The sequence below is a fragment of the Ostrinia furnacalis genome, unplaced genomic scaffold (genome assembly GCF_004193835.3).
Source record: "Ostrinia furnacalis isolate ACB-3 unplaced genomic scaffold, ASM419383v2 OfSCF4405, whole genome shotgun sequence".
NCBI lineage: Eukaryota > Metazoa > Arthropoda > Insecta > Lepidoptera > Crambidae > Ostrinia > Ostrinia furnacalis.
The window spans coordinates 160,720-176,741 of NW_021134644.1; positions in this window are offsets into that span (position 1 = coordinate 160,720).

The window sequence follows — 16,022 nt, forward strand, 5'->3', positions numbered from 1 at the left end:
CGTCCCGTTTTATCGCATGCCTTTGTAAACAAAGCCGCTTTTACTAGAGACAGATAAACAAAATTCTGTCGCGAAGGTTCGGGTTAACAATGTAGTCTGACACACAGCTGAAAAGACTGACGAGCTTTTTCTTTAATTAAGGAGCTCGAATAGCTTTTCAACTTTTCTGTAAAATAGCAGGCTCAAAACAACTGATTTGTTGTCATATTTTACGATTGTTTTGTTATTATGTCTCAATGTAAGGGGTCCTTGCAACACTGGATTTTCATCACCCATACTGTATAACAGGGGTGGCCAACTTGATTAGACATAAGATCTACTGTTTACTAACGAAACCCTGGGTGATCTACCACTTACATACTTCTTGAAATCTTAAATGAAACAGCATAGTTTAGTACAAATCATGTAGTATTTTTTGCCTTGCCACGATCGACTGGACTAATAGTCGCGATCGACCATCGATCGACCACCCCTGCTGTATAAGATACGAATATCATGAATTTCAGGCAAATTGCAATGCACTGCTGAACATAAACGTTTCATCCAACCACTGTCAAATACCGCTTTGAGGTCATCGGTTCATCTAGAGGTGGGGCGGGGAAACGTAAGCTATTTGAGACTGACTAACAGTAAGAGGTCACTAAAAGTGTACAAATTAACCCAACTTAGGCCTATTTATAAGTGAGCTTACATGTTGGCAGCTTCACTTAAACTATTTTTGCTTCATGACCGTCGCACCATTATTTTCCAAAGCGAACGTATTGTGTCGAAATACCAGTCGTGTTATGTCTCTAAATATTTCACCTCCTTTTAGGTGCAAGGGATTATTTCTACATGAATACCATGCTGGAGTAAAGTCTATAGATAATGGGAAGTAATGCTAAATAGCTTTGCTCATTGTTATGGGCTATAAGCATTTTGGCCTCACATTGTGTGGACTGCAGTACATTTTGTGTTTTATTGTGCCCGTTTTATTGGAGTTATGGCGTGTGTTTTAAAATTATTGGAGCAACAATGTTCTTTGTTACGTTAATTTTGGGGGTCATGTAATGTTAACATTTAGCAAATGACACTCTATGGTAATGATTATACAGGGTGGTAACGATAAGTGATTTCACTCGATTATTCCTAAACTATATAAGATATTGAAAAACTGATTACTGATTCTGAAAGTGCTTCACGAGCTCTTTTTAACGGTATCAATAATAGGTTATCCGAAAATTCAATGAAAATTCAATAATTGACTGAAAATCAGTCTGCATAACTTAAAATGACCTAAAGAAGAAATGGGAACCAAAGACCCACCAACGTTACATTTATTTTTGTCAGTACAGCAGAAATTAAAATACCACCTCATTATCTATCGCGACTTAAACTTAATCCGAAGTTTCCAACCCAAGAGTTTTACATTTTATTTTTAAGCTACCTGCCTTGAAGCCCTACTATCAACTCGGAAGAAAATTGCTCAGTGAAGTGAAAATAGAAAATCTTTTTTTTTTGTTTCCGAGAAGTCTGTTGACTTATTCAGTCAACCAATTACTGATAACGTTTTGTTAAATATAATAATTTGAGTTGAGTATGCTCTTGATTTGCCACTTTTTTGACAAGTCGTATTTGGAAAAGACATACCTAATACCATCCATTATTGCACTACTAAGTTATTCAAGAGACATTAGTGCTATAAAGACTATTTTAGACCATAGATTAAATAGGATATTAAAATACAGGCTGAGTTGCACCACCTAACTTTGACCGTAACTATAGATAACCTGTGTTTTTTGTATGGAGTTTGACAGATTTTTGTCGTTTGTCAAAGTTAAAGTAAGATGGTGCAATCCAGCCAGTTATAAAACCTACTTTAAGTAACGATTTTAATCCAGGTTAGTTTAATCCTAAAAATATATTTAGATAAAATATTCATACGAACTATAAAAAAGACTTTTGTAACTCCTCAAGTTCAGTAGTAGGGCCTCAGGTGGCGGGCTAAGTTCGCCGGTAGCCTGACATGGGCAGAGTTTGCATATCAAATCTTGTTAGTACACCGGGTCTGCGTCGAATAACTTTGGCCTATTATTGCGGATTCGGGTCGGATTCTGAGGATGCGATGTAAGACAATACACGTTTCTAGTGTTAGGACTTAGATTGACAATGGCTTTACGTATCGATGACTTTGTAGATGATTGTGGCAACCACCGTGGGGGCGTTACATACAACCCTAATTTAAAGGGAATTAAATATGATATCGTTTGCTATAATATAGTATGCTCCTGATTTCCCAGTTTTTTTAATTTTTCATATATTTTTTTTTAGTTTTATACAAAATTATAAAATCCGATTTGTACAAAAAATAAAATATCTTATCAATATTCTGACTACCTACACCATACCATTTATATGCCCATGTTAACATGGGCTAGTGTCGGCTCATATGCCCATTTACCTAACACCCTGTATAATAGGTACCTAACTAAAACTTAATTTAAGCTTACAAACGAACAGCTCTATTTCAGTCCTGTAGTCCTGTATCTTTTACCAAATTATGAAGACTTATATTTAGTTATACTTAATAACACGATTCTAATTGCCACTTCTTTCTAAGGACAAAAGCCTAAAAAAGAACTTCGAGCTACTCCTAACGCCATCTATTAGCAGCTTTTTGTACTTAATACAGCTGTTTCTTGCGCTGCTAACGTGTTCAGTTTTTGTTTTCTCTGCAAAAAGTATCACGTGCAAACAATTTGTTGGTTCCCAAAAGGAACCCGGTGTATGTTGAGCGTTGTAATTTAGCCTTGCTGGATCGAGCTGGACTTGGATACTGAAAGTTCTTATTTAGATAGCAAAAAGTGCTATTTTCCTTTGGGCAAAAGATTTAGCCATTTAGATTTAGATGAACATAATCATCACTTATCCTTACATCCACCATAACTTTTCAACCCATTCTCAGGATAGTGTAAGTAGGTATAGCACCTAATATCGACCTTTAGGTACCTATGTCAATTAGTAATTTAGTAGTCATTAAAAAATCGTATAATAAAAAAAATTGTACTGAATACTTTTATGAATAGGACGGATCTGTTATCAATAACGTTTGAAAATTGATTTAAGACTTGATTTGAACCTAATCATAGATTTTTTCACCCTTTATTTTGATTATGGAAATCAGAACTTGAAGCAAGTTTGACCGTTGTTGACAGACTTTCTGGAAAAAAACAACCATCAAAAGCTGTAAGGAAAGAAAATGCTAGTCAGAATAAAATTTTGGACTAAAAATTATTAGAATTTTTAAAGAAACATGTAGCTACGCTGAGTAGGTGCCATTGGTTCAGTAAATTTTATTCCGTCTAAATCTGATATTGTGTTGAACTGTGTTAGAACCAATAAATTATTTTTCTTTCAAAATAAAAAAGAAGCAATAGTTGCCCAATCCAATAAAGCTACATGTCGTGAACTTCGAACTTTTCCCCCCATTTGCATGCATTAACAGGCTCAGTACCTACGTGAGACGCAATTGTGAAATCCTGAATCCACAACTTACCTTCAAGTTGCCGATCTGATTGGAACACCAACTTGTTTGTACAGCACATCAAGTTTGACACGGAAGTCTCTTATGTAGTTGGAATAGAGGCGGATTTTTAACAAAAATGTATCTGATTTGCCGTTGCACTGATATTACAGGTCCACTCATTGCCCAAAGCTAAGTTTGTTACTGTATTCGTTACAAAAGTTTTTGCACTTTTCCAAAGTTTTTTCGAATGTACAATTTAGGTGTACAGTTCTCAGTTTTTATGTAGAGTTAAGAAGTCGAAGGCTTCGAAATTTAGAGTTTTGCAAACCAATAAGGAAACAGAATCGGGAAGTAAAATTAGTATGGTAAAAGAATATAAAATCTAGGTTTTATTATCTTATTCTAGAGATTGTTTTTCATGTCAAAATAACTTTACACCAATTCGGACAACGGTGTCCCTTTAAAAACTTAAGCAAAATAAAAGCGTCATTTTGCGCTATGTCATGACGTAGGTAATTATTGTTTTAATTAAATCGATCCATCAGCCGTTTTTTCTTTCTTTACAGTTTTTGAATTGGCAATCGTAACTCTTTTGTATTAGTATCCTAACAAAATTTAAGCAGAGTCGCGGGAACAGGCTACTTTAATATGAAATGTTAATACATTTTCGTAAGTAATTGCTAGCGGGGGTTCGCGACACTTACTTGACTATGTGTCATAATAGCCACGTATGTCGACACAGTAATCACTTTGTTTCCACCGTAATAAAACGAAAGCTTTTAGATGCCTATAAAATTAATAAAAATAACAGCTAAAGCAATATAAATTCTTTTGATTAATTCGGATTTCCCTTAATTGCTCCCTCATAAACATCATACTTTTAACTTAATTGTGAATGGAAAGATAAAACTCAAGGAACCACAGCCATCAGTCTCAAAAGTCTCAATAAAAATTCTTATTATTGAGAATGAGAGCTAACAAATTAATTTATATTCTAATGGAATTGATGTTGTTTTGATGCAAATTGAGCAATTTGTAGTCGGTCCTTTCTTAGGCTAACAATGAACATGAAAAGACATTGACAAATTATTTTCAACTACTTATGAATATTAAAATTGCTATTGGTTTCTAGAATGTCAGTGACAATTTCTTAGACCTAGATCTAATTTTGAACTTCTTTACAAAATACGGACCTTTTTGTTCGTTATTAAAAGTGTTGTGCATAGCTTTTTTATAACAATGTTATTTTTAAATCTGTCTTTTTTTTGTCATTTATAGTAAGTACGTGTAGTTATAAACCACATTTAGCTACTCAATTTTTTTTACGCCCCATTTATACATCCAAAACGACGAACCTCCTAAACCTAAAAATCAAACTTATCTCCGAGTTTCAACAGCGCCTAATTTCGCAATCCGCATCTGAACCTCCATGTTTGCTCAGCAGCTTCAAATGTCAAAGCTTTCCAGCACTTGCTTTCCAGCGCTTCAGTAAGGAATGAAACAAAAAGATAGCCGAGAAGTTTCCACGGCTAGTCAAATATGTTCAGCCGGAATGCGGTTGCTGAGTAAAGGTGTGGAGGCATAGCTGGCGAGTTTTACGCCCGTATTCACAAACATTACTATGAGGTCTCACAGTGCGCGTGGACGCACAGGGTGACACACGAACCAATCACAGAACTCTATTCAACGCTGTGCGTTCGATTTGCTGCCTCACTTAAGCAAGCATCGTTTGTGAATACGGGCGTTAGTCCAAGGGTTTATAAGAGTTGGCCTACTTACTCAATAGTCTACCAAAGGACGTCCACTACTGGACAAAGGCATCCTGCAAGGATTCCCACAACGATTAGGACTGCACTGCTGCACTCAACCTTTAGATCGTCGAAATCTCACTAGATTAATATAAAAATCACATACATAGTAACATCAAGCGAAATTCTTACTTCAAACTACTCCTATTTTCTTCTGATTAATTTCGATGCGGGTCCAATGACAGTTTAACGTGGTTTAACTTTCCCCCGGAACAAACTTGACCTTCACTGGTTGGGTTTCTATTGGTGGTCAAGCTGTAGATCCTGGCTACACAGGAGTTGCAGCGGTGAGAACGAGAGGTGGGAATAGTCACGTAAGCGAAATTATACACCACTAAATTTTTATCACCGAAAAATTTTTAACAGGTTATGTAGAAACGTGTGGAATATTGAAAGCAAAAGAAAAAGAAATGGTTTTCATTAAGTTAATTTTTTTATTTAATTTTCGTTAGTCCGTATTTTACGCGTCACAGCTTTGTCACTACTCCGCTGCTCGCTAGAGTAGTCGTACGCGCTCGCACGTTGCATCGATCTGTCTGTCTCGCTCACGCCTCGACCACGCTTCCAGTGTTATTATTACATACTTAGCTAACTTAGACCATTTTGAATTCTAATAAGTGTTACATTATCGTACTTAAATAGTGCTAGCGACGCGTGTGTCCATAAATTACCAATTTTAGGAGGACATTTTGAGTCGCTTTATTTAACTTCTTTTTTTGCACAAATGGGATCAGTATCAATAACTCATTAGGTACCCAGAATTTTTTTTTTCGGTGATAAAAATTTAGTGGTGTATATTAGGCCCTCTTGCTCACGATTAGTCGACCGTTTCCAGTGGTATAGAACAGTTTTAAATAGAAAAGTTTCATTCAAGTTAACGCGCTGAGAGACCACGCCTTTACTCCATAGTCCATGCTCGGGGCGCAGCGACCTTGTGGTGCTTCAGGTGAATTTATTTGCTAGGAAAGAAGCGTTTTGCTTTACATACATTATTCGATTCTCATTACATAATATTCCCTTTAAACTATCTATTAAGTTATTTCTAAAATCTGAAAACTGTCAATAGAAGGAATAAATGATAAATTATTTATTTGTAGTAAATGGTAATGTTGAAATGTAGATCAAAGATAGATTAGTTTTATTGTCAAAAATCAGTTTCAATCTTGTAATCTAAAAGACCATTTTGTAGATTGAGCTGAAAATTTAAAATCATTCATTCCTTATTTAACTTTCTTTTAAAACAAGCTTAAAGCATTTAACCACTTCATTCGTTTCAACAGACTTGTTATTCGAGCAAAAGTGACCAAACACAGTCATGTACAGCCACAAAAGATCCAAATAATCACTCTGCGCCAAACGCATTGATACTTAAAAAGGACAAGTGCCTCGGGGTGGACTGTGAAAGGTTTTTGTCACCCCATGCAAGGGGAATCAAATACCTCGTTTGCAAAAAAACGTATACGTAGTTTCAAAGCAGAAGTGAAATCAAACAGGGTACTCTATTGACACATTTCTGGTTGGTACTTGATTTTATGCAGTTAGTTGTAAGTGTATGTAAATAAATTAATTTGTTGATTTGATTAAGCATCGTCATCACTATCATCATCATAAAAATCGTTATAGAATATTTCAGTCATAAATATTATGAGTGTTGAATACTCGTATGTCCAAACAGTTATAGTTTTTTTTATGCAAAATAGAAAATACACTAATAACCCCTTCTTATGTATAAACCTTTTATTAATAAAGATCTAAGTTTTCTCAGTATACCAATTTTTCCTTTTCTTTCTGTAGCCGAACAAAAATACGTCTCATAATAATAAACTTTTAGATAAGGGAATTACAAAGTAATCATACTTTTGCTTTGCCCATCTTATTTACTTTCTAGTTTCTACACGAGTAAGTTCCGTTTCTATAAATCGCATCACACTTCATATTTACTGTAACCCTGCGAAATGTAAGCGGACACTCAGACGCACTCGACAGTGTGTAGAGAATAGCAAACTTAAATCTGCCGGCTTATATCCCGCGATTGATCTGTTTTCGTCCTTATTTCTATCGTGATAAGGTAGGGGTTACAGGGGGTTTAAGATGTAGGTGTAATGGTAGATCGGGTGAGGGTTAAAAAGCCGTTGCTATGAGTGGCGAGTTAAAAACCAGGGATGTTGAAACGTTTGCAGGGGTGGGTGAGATGTTTGCTCCCATCCTCACGCTTTCTGACAAGTGATGGGGTACAAATAGCCCCATGAATTTGCTAGTACGCCCTTGTACCATAAAACCTTTAATCAAAACAAATGCTTACACTTTACTTATACTTAAATTACTAGTCTAATAAATTACCTTGTATCTCAAAGTCATACGAGAATGTGTACCTACTTATTATTAAGGCATTTCAAATGTTCAATGTAATGTCTCATTAATTAATATAGACTGTCATGCACACTTGTAATGAATACTGTAGTAGAAATTATTTACATTAATTAGAGAGCATTTTGAAGCTCATGTTTGGCTTTACTAGACACATTAAGACTATGTTAATGCTTATATACCGTAGGTGCTTCGGTATCATAATGTCATATGCGATTTTTACGACTAAATGAAAAAAATAATTTTCAAATTAATGTTAATTAATGTTTTAATTTCTGTTGTTTCTAATTAATAGTATATTAACCATATTATGCTACCAAATAAAAAATATATTACTTTTATAAGTATGAGTCTATTTTTTCTTCATTTGAAATATGGAGTCCCAGGGTCTCCACCTTACACTTAACGTAAGTTTTAGTCACCATGCAAACTGAGGGTTAATAATTCGACGTACCACCATCTGCTTATTGATTCTTACATTCATAAATACGAGAGTAAGTAACTCTTCTCTCTATCTAGTTCTTTTTGCGTATTATTCACGCAACAAAAATTAGACACCACAAACATGGAATTGTGTATCATAAAATTTCTATACCATGATTCCCTTTCATGAAACACTAGTCATTTTAATTTAAAAGTTTTACCTATTAAGCCCTTGCGTATGTCATCCCTTATTTATGTCCTAAATATACCATGCCCTACCACTTCAGAATAGGTAACGTTCAAAATTGAACATCCAAACAAATATTTTTATAGGTTGATCTACTGTACCATCAAAATTCGACTCTTTTCCCTTCTGAACAATACTGTCATAACTCAATTCGGCGGCTCATCAATTGGCCCTAAAACAAACGTAACACTCCCTAAATATTATGAAAATTTCATTTAACAATCAACACGGGAGCCCTTTCGGTTGATGGGTTGTTTACTCAATCACTCCGTTGGGTTGGTTCAATGTTTAGGTTTCGAGTTGTTTTTGGTAAGTTTTTACGTTGGGATAATATGCGTGAAGATCCACACGATTTGTTGCCTCTGAAGCATGAGTGGTGGCGTAAATCATAATATTTGATAACCATCACCTTACAAGATTCTCGTTCACACCATTGTGACTCCTGTTTGGCCAGGATATACATTTGGCCGCCAATGAAATCCGCGTTGCGTCGCGTCGGCGATGGCGATCAGTGCGCGTGCATAGGCCAATGACAGGACGCGCGACCAATAACAGGTCGCCATTGTCCTATCCTGTCATTGGCCTATCCACGTGCAGTGATCGCCATCGCCGACGCAATCTGCACGCGTTGGTTTTTTTTTTTTTTTATATTAGTGCTGCTGAAATGCACTTGCAACTGGTGCTAACGGTTTACTCCAATTGCAATGCGGTGTTTTAGATGGAGATTTTGTGGGTTTTCATTTATTAAAATCTTTCAGGCTGTTTACTATATAGGTTATGTATATTTTAAAGCTATTGGTAGTTTCTTCTTTTTGGTTATTCTATTAGATTGTATGGATTTACGTTAAGCAAGCGAGAAGTGGTTTCATGGATGTGGCGTTGTGTGACGAATCTAGGGCATTGTGTAAGAAGATGTTCCCATGTTTGTGGCGTTTGGTCATCATCTGCGACGATATGGAAACGTTTTAAGTAGCTTTTGTGATATCCGTGGTTGGTTAACACTTGGGTAATTGCGAAGTCCGGTCGGATGATCTTTGTGTGGCTGAAGCTTTAAGGTGAATAGTCCTGGGAGATAAACTATTGTCTTCGAGCCCACAACGAATTTATTCAGAAGAATATAGTAAGGGACAATGTAATATTGATTTTCCTCTGATGATGAGTGGGAGACGTATGACTGAAAGCTAATAATTAAAATCTATTTAAAACAGCCCTTGATCTGCATGTAATTTTTCCCTTGAAAAACTGTTTCAACCGAAAGTTGCAACTTGTTAACGTTACCAGCCATGTCTAAAGAAGTTAAGATATCAAAGCATAAGACTGACTTTCCAATCAATAGAGGCATACAATTTTACGACCAATATTGTATTGCACTAAAGATTCATCTTGATCGAAGCTATGACTAGCTGATGAACTTATTTGCATCATAACGAGGTATTAGTCTTGATCATCAATTTGGCGAACTTAAACTCCATTTTGCCGCTTAACGACTTAACCAACCGAACTAACTTAGCGTATTAATATCTAGACTTGAAAGTTTCGCGACAAATTATTATGCTTAAGAAAATCTTTGCTCTAAGTCAGCAGTCAGATAAAAGTGATCCAAGAAAGGCATATTTTGGTGATGTAACAAAACAACTGACAGACCAATGATCTTTTGTAAAATTTAATAGAAGTAAGTAGGTAAATCATAAAAACATAATGTAATGTAAATTTTATTTAGTTATACAGTGTGAGTCACGATAAAATGTACATATGAAAATAGGTGAAATTAGACCTATTTAGATGTACCTACAGAATCACTCTTCTACTGTCTTTTAATACTTATCTAATTTGCTACGTCACGATATCACAGCTATTGTACGTCACAGCTCCCTAGTCAGCCTTTAGGAAGTTTGCATCAAGTGTCGTGTTGCATCTCAAAATACATCAGTGTTCAATGTTCACTAACAAGAAGTGGGATGAGCATGAATAATGTGCAAGCTACTGCACGTCAAGCTTACTACATGGCATCTTATACAGTTGTAATAGGGGTGATTTTGCGACAGAAATGTATGGTTTGATGTGCTTTGAATGTACAGTGAGCATTAAACATAGCTCTGATGATCACTCGTGTCGCAATGTACAGGGGCGCTAATAACTTCAGTGCTCTGAAATACAGTTGACAGTACATCAGGTTATACACTGTTAATGCACAATTTATTACATACAACTCTATACAGCGTTTTCGGGACCGCAATTTTTCTACTAGACTGTCTGCTATCTACACTAAGCTACGAGTCTACTGCGCTACGCACGTTAAAACTTTAATATTATGTAAAAACTTGTAAAAAAAATTTGTCTACTTATTACCCTGACTGTAGCATTACATAACCAAAAATACCTCTCAGCAAAGAGTAAAAATGTTGGTAAAATCCTAAAAAATCACACTTTAAACCTCGTGGTTATAATCTACATGCTCTCCCTTAAATCAGATTAAAACTTTTTTAACCGCATACAAGCAGTGTTTCACACTTAGGGCTGAAACACACTGGATAAGTTTGCATCATGTATGTGGTAAAATAAAGTGCGTAGGCTGTGGCACCCTAAACGTTCGTTCGTTCGTTTCAGCCAAATGACGTGCACTGCTCTCTATCGTATTACCTTCGTAAAACCAAAAATCGCATGTCTCTATCCCTATCACAACGTTTGCAATGATCGTTTGAACTAAGCCTCTCCGGGCGCGCCATGCAACGCTTCGTTAACAACGAAACTGAAAATGGCTCTAGATTTGTAATTTTGATAAAGACAAGTTAGATTTCAAATAAAAACAAAAGATTTCGAAGTAAAAATTAAATANTCTGCTGCTGCACTGATTCTGCAGCCATTTCTGATTCGATGTCGTAAAGACACACCGAGCATAGCCCTCTCCATAGCACGCTGTGTAACTATGAGCTTTTGTATAAGGCCTATAGTGAGAGGTCACACCCACAAGGCGGACCGACGACATCATAAAGGTAGCAGGAAGGCGCTGGACGCAGGCCGCTACCAACCGGGCAACATGGAAATCATTGGGGGAGGCCTATGTACAGCAAAGGACGTCCTATTGCTGAGATAATGATGAAAATAATAGTTTTGAAATAATTACCTTATTAACACCTGCATGCGGCCAGCGCAGCTCCGGTTCCTCGTACTGTCCTTGGAGTCCTCTCAGCAGTCCAGCAAACGCCTTGAGCTGAAATGATGATATATTAGTTTTAGTAATGGAGAAAATAGCTTCTGTTTTATACCTGATCATTTATTACTTAGGAACATCGTAGACGTGAAACTATGACGTCAATCATCAAATAAAAATTACACATCATTGATGTCAAGACTATAAATTCTAATAACTTGAGTTGGTCATGTAAATTAAGTGATGTTTATATCGCCACTAGAAGAATAATTGTTGTGTAAAAGTGTTTAAACAATTGGCGTCAATATTTACACTCTATCACATCTTGTCTTTATCAAATTACCTACACTTGGTCAAGTAATTGAGCAGGACCAACTTATCAACTGAAAATAGCCCTTAGGTAATTAACAGCAGGGCGTACATTCATTTAACCAGACAACTAACACCTCAGTGTACCGGTAGTTTGATAATTAGGTGGCGGTATAACTGCTGGCAATCTTACGGGCCTCTCTTAAGAGGTCCCTTGGGTCCCGAGGTATTACGGCTTACGGAAAACTAGTGTGGGCTGAGGCAGTTACCTCTGAGGTCCAATTTGCGCAGTTTGGCTTACCGACTACGAAGCTAGCGGTTAAGGAATTGTACTGCGTTGGTTAATTTAAAAAAATAGTTGTAGATTACCTATATTCCATATTATGGCTTTCAGTAATAATTGAATTACCTTAACTCTATAACTCTCTCCAACATAAAGTTAAAGAAAAGTTCATTTCTGATGCTTCTTGTCTTGAAATCACTTTATCTGATTGCATACTATTATGTATATATCGATCACCTTCAAATAAAAACACAAAAAGATTTCTGGAATCACTTGACTGTCTCCTTAACGATAGAAAATATGATAAAAATGTCCTTATCATANCAGCTAGTGAAGTGATCCAATGCATGGAGTCTCGAGCGCCGCTGCCGCGCTGTACTACCTGGAAGCTGCCCCTACCGTACCGTGCTGTGTGAGCAACCATCGCTGGCGCTGGGAACTGGATGAGCGAGCAAGGAGCAGTAGCCGTAATCAGTGATAAGTAAAGTGCAAGTGAAACCGTGAGTACATTTATGTGTTACAAAGTGTTAAGTAAAGTAACTTGGACTTAGAATAAATCAGTAGATCTTGGACTTGGAATAATTCGCTTAAAAGTGACGAGACGGGGAATCCACGCCGGTTTTCATAGCGATTGCAAGCTTCAAAAGACTTAGAAAATTTACGCAAAAANGAAGTAAAAATTAAATAAGCATTTTAGTTAAAATTAAAATTGTATCTACCTGTAGCGGAGAATAATGTTGTGGCAGGCCTTTGTTCAAACGATCATAGCAAATGTTGTGATAGGGATAGAGACATGCGATTTTTGGTTTTACAAAGATAATACGATAGAGAATACTTTAAAGTAATAAAAACCACCTGTTATAGGGACATTTTTTGGAGAAATTCATCAAATAACCAAAAAAACACGAATTTAAAAGCAGTTTTTTTTTTTCAAAAAGTATCATTTTTTATTATTTGTTTGCCTTTTTTGTGTATTTTTTAGTATCGCCTGTTATTTAGCATTATTACTCTTTTTATTTTATCAGGATATACCTCTTAGTTTAAAAGTTATTACGTTTTCTTTACAATAAGTAATTGGAAGAAAAAAAAATCTATAAAATTAAAAAAAAATCTATAAAAATTTTTGACCTCTTTTTTGTCGATAAAAATTGTTCTGCATAGTTTCATCTATTTTCATATGTATACTTTAACGTGACTCACAGTGCGCATCCACGCGTATGGATCCAGTGTGTTTCAGCCTTTAAGCTGTCATCTCAGAAATTTATGAAAACAATGAAGAAAATCTGCTACGACACCGCAATGCGTATCTCTCGTTCCAGGACTGAAAAACAAAATTAAGGATAATGGAGGATTTCCATAGATAATTAATTACTGGGGCTAATTGCCCCAGTGAGAACCAAAAAAGTATTTTAACAAAATGACTTTTTGGGTTTAATTCCTGTATGGAATTGGACATACCTAGGTAACTAATAGATTTTTCAGCTGAATTTAATGGCAATAAAAATAACATTTTAAATGTTTAATCAAGTTTTCTATTTAGTTAATATTGGTATCTAGTCTGTATTAAAAAAACAATAAATTGATGTTTTCAATATTAAAATAAAAATCAACATCGATAAAAATATAACTAAAAGAATATGCTACATTTTCTTGCTCCAAAACAAATTTTCCTGATTATCCTATCCTATTCACGAAGAATGCGATACTTTATGTTACGTCTCATGTTTCTGCGTAATTTTTGCGATCATTTTAATTTTTCCCTCCAATTCCCTGAATATTACATCCTCCAGATGTTAGACTGTTTCCCTTCAAGTGTAATTGTGTTCCCTCTTTGTCGCGTAATAAAGAAGCTTGGCTGACGTTATTACGCAGACTCATGTTACTATTGACATTGTTAACAGACTTCGCCGAGTGTTCTGACAAACTTGAACGTCATTAGAAGCTGACGTTAATTAGACTGCCCCTAAATGTTATTTGCTTAACAAATGAATGTCGCATCTGAAAAAGTGCGGGCTCGCTCTAGTAGACCAACATTCTAACTTAATTAAACGCCCACTTTTCTTCTGCTTTAATTAAGAATAATGTAACTAAACACGATAAACAACTTTTAATAATGTTAATTAAGTTGAACTGTGTAATTAGAGCACAGGCAAAAAATGTAGACGATACCTTTTCCCAAGGACTCGGCAATAAAAATTCAAATAAGATATAACCTTTTGCATGCCCATTTTACGATGGAACAGTCTATAAACATATCAACAAACTTATTTTATCAGGTATAAAACTTCCAGCGCTTTCTTCAAAGTGTAATAAATCTCGGAACGAGGTTATTTCTTGAAGTTTTGAGACAGACATTTCAAGAAAATCACAGCTAAACACTCATTAGTAACAGAATTGGGACGTGTCTTTTGAGACGTCTTGTACATTTTATGTCGACTGGGTTATATCCCGATATATTTTTCAGGATCTCATTTCCTTTCGAGGATCTTTTATGCCGTTGTTTATCACTATGGTGTTTTCAGACTGCCAGCTTTTTTGGCATGGCGTGAGAAGTGGGCTCATCTCAGTCTAGATCGGACGGTTGCGCCGCGCGCACGCGGTATATACGTATTACGTATACAATCACTTATATTTCCATGTGTCACTGCGGTTGTGTAGTGAGGTGACGTGACGAGTACGTGACAGAAGGGAGATTACGCGACGCGTCCGACACGACCGGCGCGCGTCGCGGCAAATCAACCACGTGACCCGGATGACGTTTGCCAATCAGCGGTGTGGATGGCGCTGATCGTTACGGTTTTCGATTTTCAAATTGGTTTCGTTCGATCTTCAAATCGATTATCGTGTTTTCAGTGCATTGTTTCATTTAACAAAAAAAGATTTGTGTTTTTTTAATTGTTATTGTTTCGTCTGTGTATTGATGAAAATGATCATGTTTCTGATTACTGTTTTGTTAATTTTCTTTTGGTAGTTTGTTTAAAATACACTTTTTTAATCATTATCGTTTTGTTGTTTTTTTCTTCATTTTTTGTAACATATCTCATGATTGGTTTGGTAAAAATTGAAACCGTTTTCACACTTTTGTATTCATAACGTAACGACAATAGGTTTAAAAATTGCAGTATCAACTCTACCTCAGCACGTCACTGGCGCATGCGTAGAATTTGCATACAATTTCATCCAAACTAAAACGTTCGTTTTTTGTTTGTTTCAAAACTTTTTTCTGACACCTTTCGCTCAGTCACTCCGCAAACTAGTTGGTTGCCCGTTTTGTCATGTTTTTTGTGCGTACTTAAACAACAAACGTATTGATATTTGGGGTACAAAAATGCTTTGAAAGCCATCCTTTAACGAAATTCGTGTATCCGTTGTCAAGTCCCAGCTGGTTGGGTTTATAAAAACTATTTTTCTTATATGAAACTTCTAATATTTTAAAGTAAATCCCAGGGTCCTTATTACAAAATGTACTACCTACAAAGTGCAAATTGTTCTCCAAAACCTCAGTCTAACATAATAAATTTATGGTTGTTTATAACGTGTTATCCCATAAATGCTTCTCCAATAAATTTGATAACAATTTGAAGGAGGTGTTAACAATTATTAAAAGCCGATAAAATTTCACGTATCCTCGAACTTTATAAGAGACACCTGCGTGGGTCCTCACTTACGGCGCGTACGGACGACAGCACAAAGAACTGAACACAGTAGATAGTACCTTATCTCGTTATAATATAGGCTAGTTTGAAACAAAAATGTACGGTCTGGGGGCATAGTGTGAGTTTACGTCAAACGCATTCGATATCGACTGCGTAAAAAAGTGACATTAAATTTATGACGGATTGTACAGCGCCCCTAGTGGAAACTTTCAAGAACTAAAATCTTCATATATTTTTTAAAGCAGTCGATATCGAATGCCTTTGATGTAAAGT